Here is a 9,038-nt window from a genome sequence, read left to right on the forward strand (position 1 = left end):
TTTAGCAAAAAGTATTGTGGTGTACTGCAAAAAGTATTGTGGTAAATTACACCAGCCCCTCGCACAAGATCAATGTGATGCTGGGTTTTTCATAAAGATGGTAGGTCCAAGGATCAATGTGATGCTGGGTTTTTCATAGAGATGGTAGGTCCAAGGATCAATGTGATGCTGGATTTTTCATAGAGGTGGTAGGCCCAAGGGTAACTCTTTGGGGAAAGAGATCATCATAGTCTTCTAACATTCGACTAACTTCATTTGGCAACTTCCTCTCTTCTCCTTCTGTGTGTGTGATTCCCCCCGCTTGCTTTGACCATTACCACATAAACTGTTTGACTTTCTTCACATTTGTTGATAAACGCCTTGTAAGTTGGACAAACAATTAACGTAGTCTTTTTCTTCTTCTTCACCTTCGGTTCTCCTACCAAAGGTGAGTACATACCGAACACCCTCCTTCACAAATCGATAAGTGTTGCTTTGTTCGGCATGTGTAACATCCTGATCAAATTTCCATAGTCTACCTAGCAGTAAGTGACATGAATCAATGTCCACCACGTTACAGTAAACCTCACCATAATTCCTCGATAGCAAGAGGTACCTTGCATCGTTGAGTCAGTTTCAGCTCTCACACACTCTTGATCCACCCCACACTGTAGGGCTTCGGGTGCACCTCCAAAACCAAGCCAAATTTCCGAGCCACAACATCACTAATGATGTTCTCTTGGCTTCCACTATCAATGATCACATTACACTTACCTCCTTGCACCAGACAACGAGTGTGAAAGAGTTAGTGTTGTTGGCTCTCTTTAATTCAGTTGGAGACTACGAGTCGTCTCACCACATGGACTGTGTGATCATCTTCATAACCTCCATCATCCTCATCGTTGATAGGCTCACAAAACACATCATCTTCGTCCTCATAATCATCTTCATATTGTTCCACAACGTTGGCACTTCGTCTTTTCAAACATTCATTGGATCAATGTCCTGATTCATTGCATCAGAAACATTTGAATTGGGTAGGTTTAGCCTAGGGGTTGCCTCCTTTAGGAGGTGGTGGTCCCCCTATAAGGTCCGGTATCCCCACTAGGTGTTTTGTTCACCGTAGGAGTCTTAGTCCTGCTAAAGCTAGCTACACTCTTCCCTTTGTCTACCCCTTTAGAAACTTCTCTTCCACCATAGGGGCTATCACCACCAGGTCTTCGGTAGCCATCACGTCCTCTCACACTTAACTGAAATTTGACATTCAAGGAGAGATTACGAGCATCTTGCACTCGTATGACAATTTGTGTTCCAATTCTGTCTTGTATGTTATATCTCAGCCGTTCAATATACATTGAAGTCTTTTGGCTTTCAGCTTTCGATAAGTTAGCCCTTGCCGAAAGCCTCAAGAACTCCAAAGTATATTCATGCACGTTTCGTGTGCCTTGTGAACAATTTTGATAGGAACTGTAGATATACTGCTCATAGTCAGGTGGTAACCTCAGCATTGACTTCATCTGTAACCAAGATCGTATCGGTTCCTTTCATCCTCTTCTTCGTTCTTCTTTCACGTGGTCCTACCAAACTGATGCACCGCCTTTTAGCCGATATGCCACTAACTGAACCTTCCATTTGTCAAGTACTCCAGCACTCAAAGAACCTTTCAACCTCCAGTAACCAATCAAGAAACCCTTCAATATCAAGCTCACTCCCAAATGAGGGTAAATCAATTTTCAACTTAAAGGTATCGTCTCTATTAAAATTACCTACATATCCATCTCTAACATTCACGTTACCCACATACGGATTTCCCCCCTACATGATTCATACGCCCATGGCCAATCATACCAACATCATTATTAATACCCATGTTTCTAGCGAAGGTTCAAAATCATCAAATGCATCTCCATCACTATTGCTATTGGCATTATGGATAATGACTGGATTAAGATGCCTTACCTTATGAACCTTAGGGCCTATTTGTGGCTGAACAAGATTCTGCCTTGGTGGTGGAGATTGTGGTGGGATGGTTGCCGTTGTGGTTGAGGCATAATAACCTCCTTATGCCTTCGGTAAGGACCTCTAACCGGCAGTGGATGGATATTTCTAATCTCGAGTTTGAGCTCCTCAAGAGAGATAACAAACTCTCTCATATTTGCATTGTGCCTTTCATTTTGCTCCATGAGAGCTTGTCTAAATCCATTCATGCAAACTTCCATGTTTTCAAACTTCTTATCATGGGGTTCCATGGCTTCTTGTAGTGGACGGGGTTGAACCATTTCCAAGAAGAAGTCTCTAAATGGAAAATGACTTGGCTCTGATACCAACTGATACAAATTGATAGTTAAAGTAGAAGGTTTTGATCTTAAACCCACAAATATTTTCTTCTCTGCTAAACTAGAAGGAGTTAATCCCAAAGCTTCACAGACTAAGTCCGTAGGAAAGATGAAATCCCTATTGTTGAAGGTGTAAAACCTTAAAAAAACTTCAAGATGGAGATAATAGTTTTTGATTGATAAAAGTTAGTTGATTACAAAGAAATTGATGAATTTATACATCTCAAGACTTAAATGGCAATTTACGAAAAGGGCAAATACATACAAGTAAAGATATAAACTTAAAGAGGTAATTTGGGATTGAGTAAGAGGGTTCATGGCAAAACAGTGAATAGTACAAGGTCGGTAGGTATGTCAGACTTGTCTCCTTACTAAGCAAGTAAACCACGTCCCCCCTGGTGAGTACGTTAATCTTGTCTCCTTGGTGAGCAAGTAATTAGGGTTCACCGAATACTAAACAAGACCGAAGTCATCTCAGATCGAAACCGAAACAGTGCCTTCTAGGAAGATTGAAACAACCATACTGAAGAGTAGTCAAAGCTAGACCTATGATGTTATCACATTTCTGTTAAGGTCTGGCTTTAACGAAGAGATATCCTCATCATAAATCTCACTTATTTACTTTTTATTAATAGGTGATCGCCAACATATATATCTCTCAAATTAAAAGTCAACTAATATAACCCTAAAACACATCATTATTTCTCCACCTCTTCCACATTATACTCAATTTTCTTAAAATTCACTAATATAAGTCCAAGTGAACTTCAATTCTTGAAGCTATGAATAGCTTATCATTAAATGCTAAAATCATTTTTTTAGACCATGAAGACGTAGAAGAATAAATATTAGTAAATTATTTAACTCTAACATCAGATTGTTTATAGAAAGGATAAATTTTCCACAATGTAACAGATACTTAATAGTAAAGAACGTAACTATCATCTCGAAGTCATTTATCTCACAATTACAGTAGAACCTGAAAAAATTACAATCCGAATAGTTTATATATATATATATATATATATAAACATGTGAAATTAATTAACAATTGAATCCTCGTGTATATATCAATCTTTCTAAAGATATGTAAAGTTGGAAAGTTCATCAAATATGATGCAAAGAAGAATTAGAAATGGATTTGACAATCTTCCATTTAATGAAAAATATTTCCCAATCTTCCATTTAATGGATTATTATGATCAAATTTGGAGTATATAATTGTTTTAATAATAACACCATATTAAGGATAATCCAATTATTATCATAAAATTATATAGTGGTCCCTATACAAAATTGGCAGCGTAGATCATGCAATTGAAAAAGGTTTATTATACAAATAATAATAATAATAATAATAATAATGTAAAAACCAATTAATTTCAAAATGAAATAGTTGTCTTTGGCTGCTACTAATATGCATGTGATGAAATCAAAGAATTATGTTGCCACTCGTGTGCCATATGGGGTCACGTGGACGGCTGTGATTGATCTGTTCTCTTCAGGTCAATGTTTGACTACAAAATTAATTAATTAAATTTTGTTTTTATTTATTTTGCAGAAACAAAACCCTAACCACTATTTTTATGGCTGCACCAATAATAAGTATACATAAAGTTATTGTATTCACACTCCAACACTGAGAATATTTAATCATTCCTTAATTAGTAATAATAATAATAATTAATGAACCATAATCAGTAATGAGAAGCTAGAAATTGAAACTCCTTTCGCCGGAAAATATAATACTAAAATCTATATATTTATGCAAAAGTAATACTAATAATTAGGAGCTATATATATTACTTACTATAAATATATGCCTACATTGACTTAATTATTAAATTTCACCATTCACATATAGACTACAAGTTTTTCAACAAAAAAACTGAAAGTTTTAACTATATATATATATTCTTTTCAACATCAAAAGATATAGGTGCCTTGATGTTGAAAAGAAAAAAAATTTAAAATTTCAATCTAGATAAAACGTGAAACTTGAACACAGAATTTCTCTTCATAAATTAGGACTCGCAAGTTTGATATAAAATAGGTTGGATTATAAAAGGAAGGAAAATAATATATTCTATTTATACTTTCCAATAGTCAAATTACAAATATACAAGACTATAAGGATAGGTTCAATACAGGTCCGGTCCTGACAATTTAGAGGTCCTAGACAAAATAAGTAATAAAAGGGCCTCTTTAATAATAAAAAATTTATACGTAACAAAATAGGTCTTTTAATTTTTTTTTATCAATGAGGTTTCGGAAAGAAATAGGCCTTTCAGTATAGTTTTATCACTATTTATATTAGAAAAAATTAAATTTTGAAGACTTAAATTCCTCCAGCCCTGGGCCCTAGGCCGGCGCACCCCGGGCCTATGCCCAGGGCCGGCCATGGCTCAGTATTAAGAAAATGATTCGTACGGCAAGACTCAACGGTAAAAAAACGATTCTTATGAAACTTCACTATCGATTCTCGATGTTTTGTTGAAGATCCCATATAGGTGAAGTAATATGTAAATCCTCTTATAAGCTCGTTTATAGCCTTAAGATTTCCCTAGAAATACTTCTCCTCCCTCTAAATTTTTCTCTACTAAAAATAATATATACTCAAGCTAAATAAAAAACGACAAGAAAAAAGGAAGAGAAACTTAGAAATATATAAGGTAAATAATTATAAGATCCATTTGTTTTTACCTAATACACTACTTAGTCTATGTGTTTTTAGAAACAATTAATTATATAGTCATCCAGTTTTTGTTTTTGTTAACTCCTTAGTCTTTATGCTTGGGTCAATGGTCTAACTATACTAAATAAAATTTAAAATACCAAAATTACCCTTTACTTTATGTTTTAATAAGAAAACATCTATTTTTTCTATTTTATATTTTTTTTTCTCTTTTTTTCCTATATAATCACAATCTTTCCAATATGAAGTTATTGATTTATTAATTTTTATATAATTATAGAACTTTAATTTAATAACGTAAAATTTATTGACTAAATAATGAATGAAAAATATTTTAAAAATTATTAAAATAGGAGTAAGACTATCATTGTAAAAAGTTTTTACAATTCCAATAAATTTTATGAATAAAGAAAAAAAATATATGATATTTAAAAAATTATAATAATATTTAATATTTAGTTTAAAGATATTATATTAAAAAATAAAAGAAAAAAATAATTACAGTTTAAGAAAATTAATAATACATTTTTTCAAGTATATTAATTTCGGTGTATATGTAGTTCAAAAACTTCATTAAAATTAATTAGATTAAATTTGAAATTAAACACAATTTTTTTTATGTATATATATTTTTTTCTTTTTTTCAAAAATTTGCGCAATGCGCTTACGTTATAAAGAAGAAAGGAAAATTCTCACCAGACCCGGATGTGATTCGAACCCATGACCTCCCAAGGCATATGTAAACTCTCAACCACTAGGCTAAGAGTTTCACCACTTTTTTATGTATATAACTAGGGGCAATTTTGGACTTTCATTTACAAAAACAAATGGAAGGACTAAGGAATTGATTAAGATAAAACTTAAGGACCTTATAATGATATGATGGACTTACTAGCGTGTTACGTAAAAACATAAGGATCTTATAATTATTTACCCAAATATTTAAAACAAAGGCATAATACATTTTACTTCTTAAACTAAAACTTTAAAGTCAATTAAAACCTTAAACTATCAAAGTCATCAATTAAGTCTCTAAATTAAGCAAAAATTATCAATTAAGTCCCTATCTTATATTAAAATCAGAAACCGTGACTATTTGATATGGATTGTAATGATTTATGTGTTGGCTTATAATGTGTTTGGGGAAGAGAGTATAGAATTATTCAACCGAATGATTTTTGATAAAGACTTAATTGATGGTGTTTACTTAGAATATAGATTCAATTGATGATTTTTGCTTAATTTACAGATTTAATTGATAATTTTGATAGTTTAAGATCTTAATTGATTTTAAAACTTTAGCTTGAGAAGCCAAATAAGTGATAGGATACAAATTTGTTTCTAATGTTTTTGGAGAAGTTTATATATATATATATATATACTTCTAGCAATGTTTGTACAATTTTTTTTGAGGTTCCCGTTGGGAGCACCCAAGATGACTGTGAAGAAAAAGCCTCCGTAGTGCAGAGGTTTAGGGTTTATGAGAATAGGGTTCCCAATTAATTTAACTGTGAAGAAAATTGATTTCGCAGTTAAATTAACTGCAAAACAAATTTCTTTCTCAACTTTTTACACTGTTTCGTAGTTGTTTGAATTGCAAAAATGATATGATACATTTTTCCATCTGCTCTTCTTTCAGCTTTGTTTGTACACCTTCAATCTTCCTCATTTTCCTGACCATATGAGAAGCCTCCTCCTTCTTCTTCTTCTTCTTCTTCTTCTTCTTCTTCTTCTTCTTCTTCTTCTTCTTCTTCTTCTTCTTCTTCTTCTTCTTCTTCTTCTTCTTCTTCCAAAGATCAAATTGTAAACAAAAGCATAAACTGGACAAAACATATATTAAAGGTGTGCATATACACAAAACATTTTATTTACTTACACTGAAAACTTTCGCTACTTATTTGAATGTCGGGTTTTTTTTTTGCCTTTATCCATCTACTCAAGCGTGAGAGGACGTCACTTGCTCTCTTAAGATAGAATTTATATAGTGCCTTCCATACACCGAGTATCCAAACATGTACAGAAGTTCAAATCAATTAAAATATGTTGATACAAATCTAAAATCAATCCAATATATATGCGAATCATACCTGGAATACTTATGCTAACCCAATTAGTTGATATGGCACGACGCTAACGATATTCCTTTTACTTGAATTCTCAAACTTCTTTTTTCTGGACGAACCAGTTATAGTCCTTTCCATGGTCCTATAAGTCTCATCCCAAGCAATTACTCCATTTGGAAGCTCATAAAAAAGTTTAGGAAAGTCAGTGAGGTCGATGATATTGTCATCGACCGATGAGATGGGTGGATAGTGAAGAAGATGTAATGTATAACATAAAACATCACCATAAATACTACATCACTGTATTCTCTGCAGTGATAATTTTTGTTATCGAAAGCTTCATATATTTGTTTGTGTATTAAGCTCCGACTTCCTCCAAGTACATATCTCTCAATATGTTCTTCTTCTTTAAATGACTCATCATTTGCAAAATTGGCTTCATATCGCCAAATCTCAACTCGGTGATAAGTCTGTACTCTCAATCTCCAAATTTGAGTTCAACTCCTTTAATGTTGAATGATATATCTCTATGTTTTGGTTTAGATGGAGTAATCTCTCTAGTTATTACTTCATAACATATGGGAGTAGATAATGTGCACAGTTTCATATCCACCAAATGCCCGAAGTAAGTCCTCTTAAGAAATTCCATTTGATTTTTTGACAATTTAGTCTTTACTTTATTCATTACCTCCAAGTTACCCCTCGCCGTGATTGATTCCTTTGTAGTCAAGCTGAAGGGATACTCGAATCTTTTGATGCCTTTCAGACTATCATCAAGAGGTACTACTCTCTTTCTCTTCTTGGAATCCTTCTTAGAACAATCCTTGGTTGAAACCTTCACATTATAAAAAAAATTGGCATTTAGTGTAAGGGAAACAAGAAAACAAGAATACTTCGTAGTAACCAATACGAAAATAAACAAGCTTAAAATATTTCGCAGTTGAAGCAACTATAAAACAGATGATAAAACTGCAAAGACAACTATCTTCGCAGTTCCAGCAATCCTTTCGCAGTGTATGAGACTGCATGTACTCCTCCACTTAATTGTTTTTGCAGTCATGAAAGACCTTCCGCAGTGGAAGCAACTGCGAAGGAAATTCAAATGACTGATATGAATTTTCTCCATAGTTGCTTCCACTGTGGAAGGTTTTTCATGACTGCAAAACTATCGAGCTGCTGAAATAAGAGGATTTCTAACATATTCAATCACACAAATACACCCCAAATTAGTTTCCAATGCATAAACATGCTATTAAACATAACTCTAACCCTAATAAGGTCTTAAATCATATGAAAAACTAAACCCTAAATTCGTAAACCCCAAACCGTAAACATGTTGTGATTTCTTGTTATTTGATGCAAGAAGATTGAAAATTATCTTCTTTATGATCTTTACCATTGAATTTGATGCAAAAATCCATCAAAAATCGCAGTCAAAAGCGCAGAAGTTGTTCGCAGGTGTTATCGCGTTGAGAGGATTTCACAGTTGCTTCGCACAATAACCTGTCCATAATATAAGATTTGAACAAAATAGGGGTATTATGGGAAAGTTAAAAATGAAAGTGTCTAATTTAGTAAAAGTGTTGTAATGAGTCTAAATATATAAACATGCCTCTCAATTGGGTCAGTTTTGTAAGTAAATTCCACAAATTTTATTCTAAATCTATTAAGCTTAGTAACAAATTTATTTAAGAAAATAAGATTTTGTTATTTAGGAAGTGATGATTGTAAATTAATACAACAACAACAACAAAGCCTTAGTCCCGAAATGATTCAGGGTCGGCTAACATGAACCATCATATGAAACTGTGCAATTAAGTCGTGTCAGCGACACAAATTCTCTCCCTCCACTATGTCCTATCCACTACCATATTCCCCTCAATCCCTAATAAACTCATATCACTCTCAATCACCCTCCTCCAAGTTTGCTTACGTCGACCCCTACCTCTCACCACTACACCCTTT

Source organism: Euphorbia lathyris, chromosome 8, assembly GCF_963576675.1.
Source record: "Euphorbia lathyris chromosome 8, ddEupLath1.1, whole genome shotgun sequence".
NCBI classification, from domain to species: domain Eukaryota; kingdom Viridiplantae; phylum Streptophyta; class Magnoliopsida; order Malpighiales; family Euphorbiaceae; genus Euphorbia; species Euphorbia lathyris.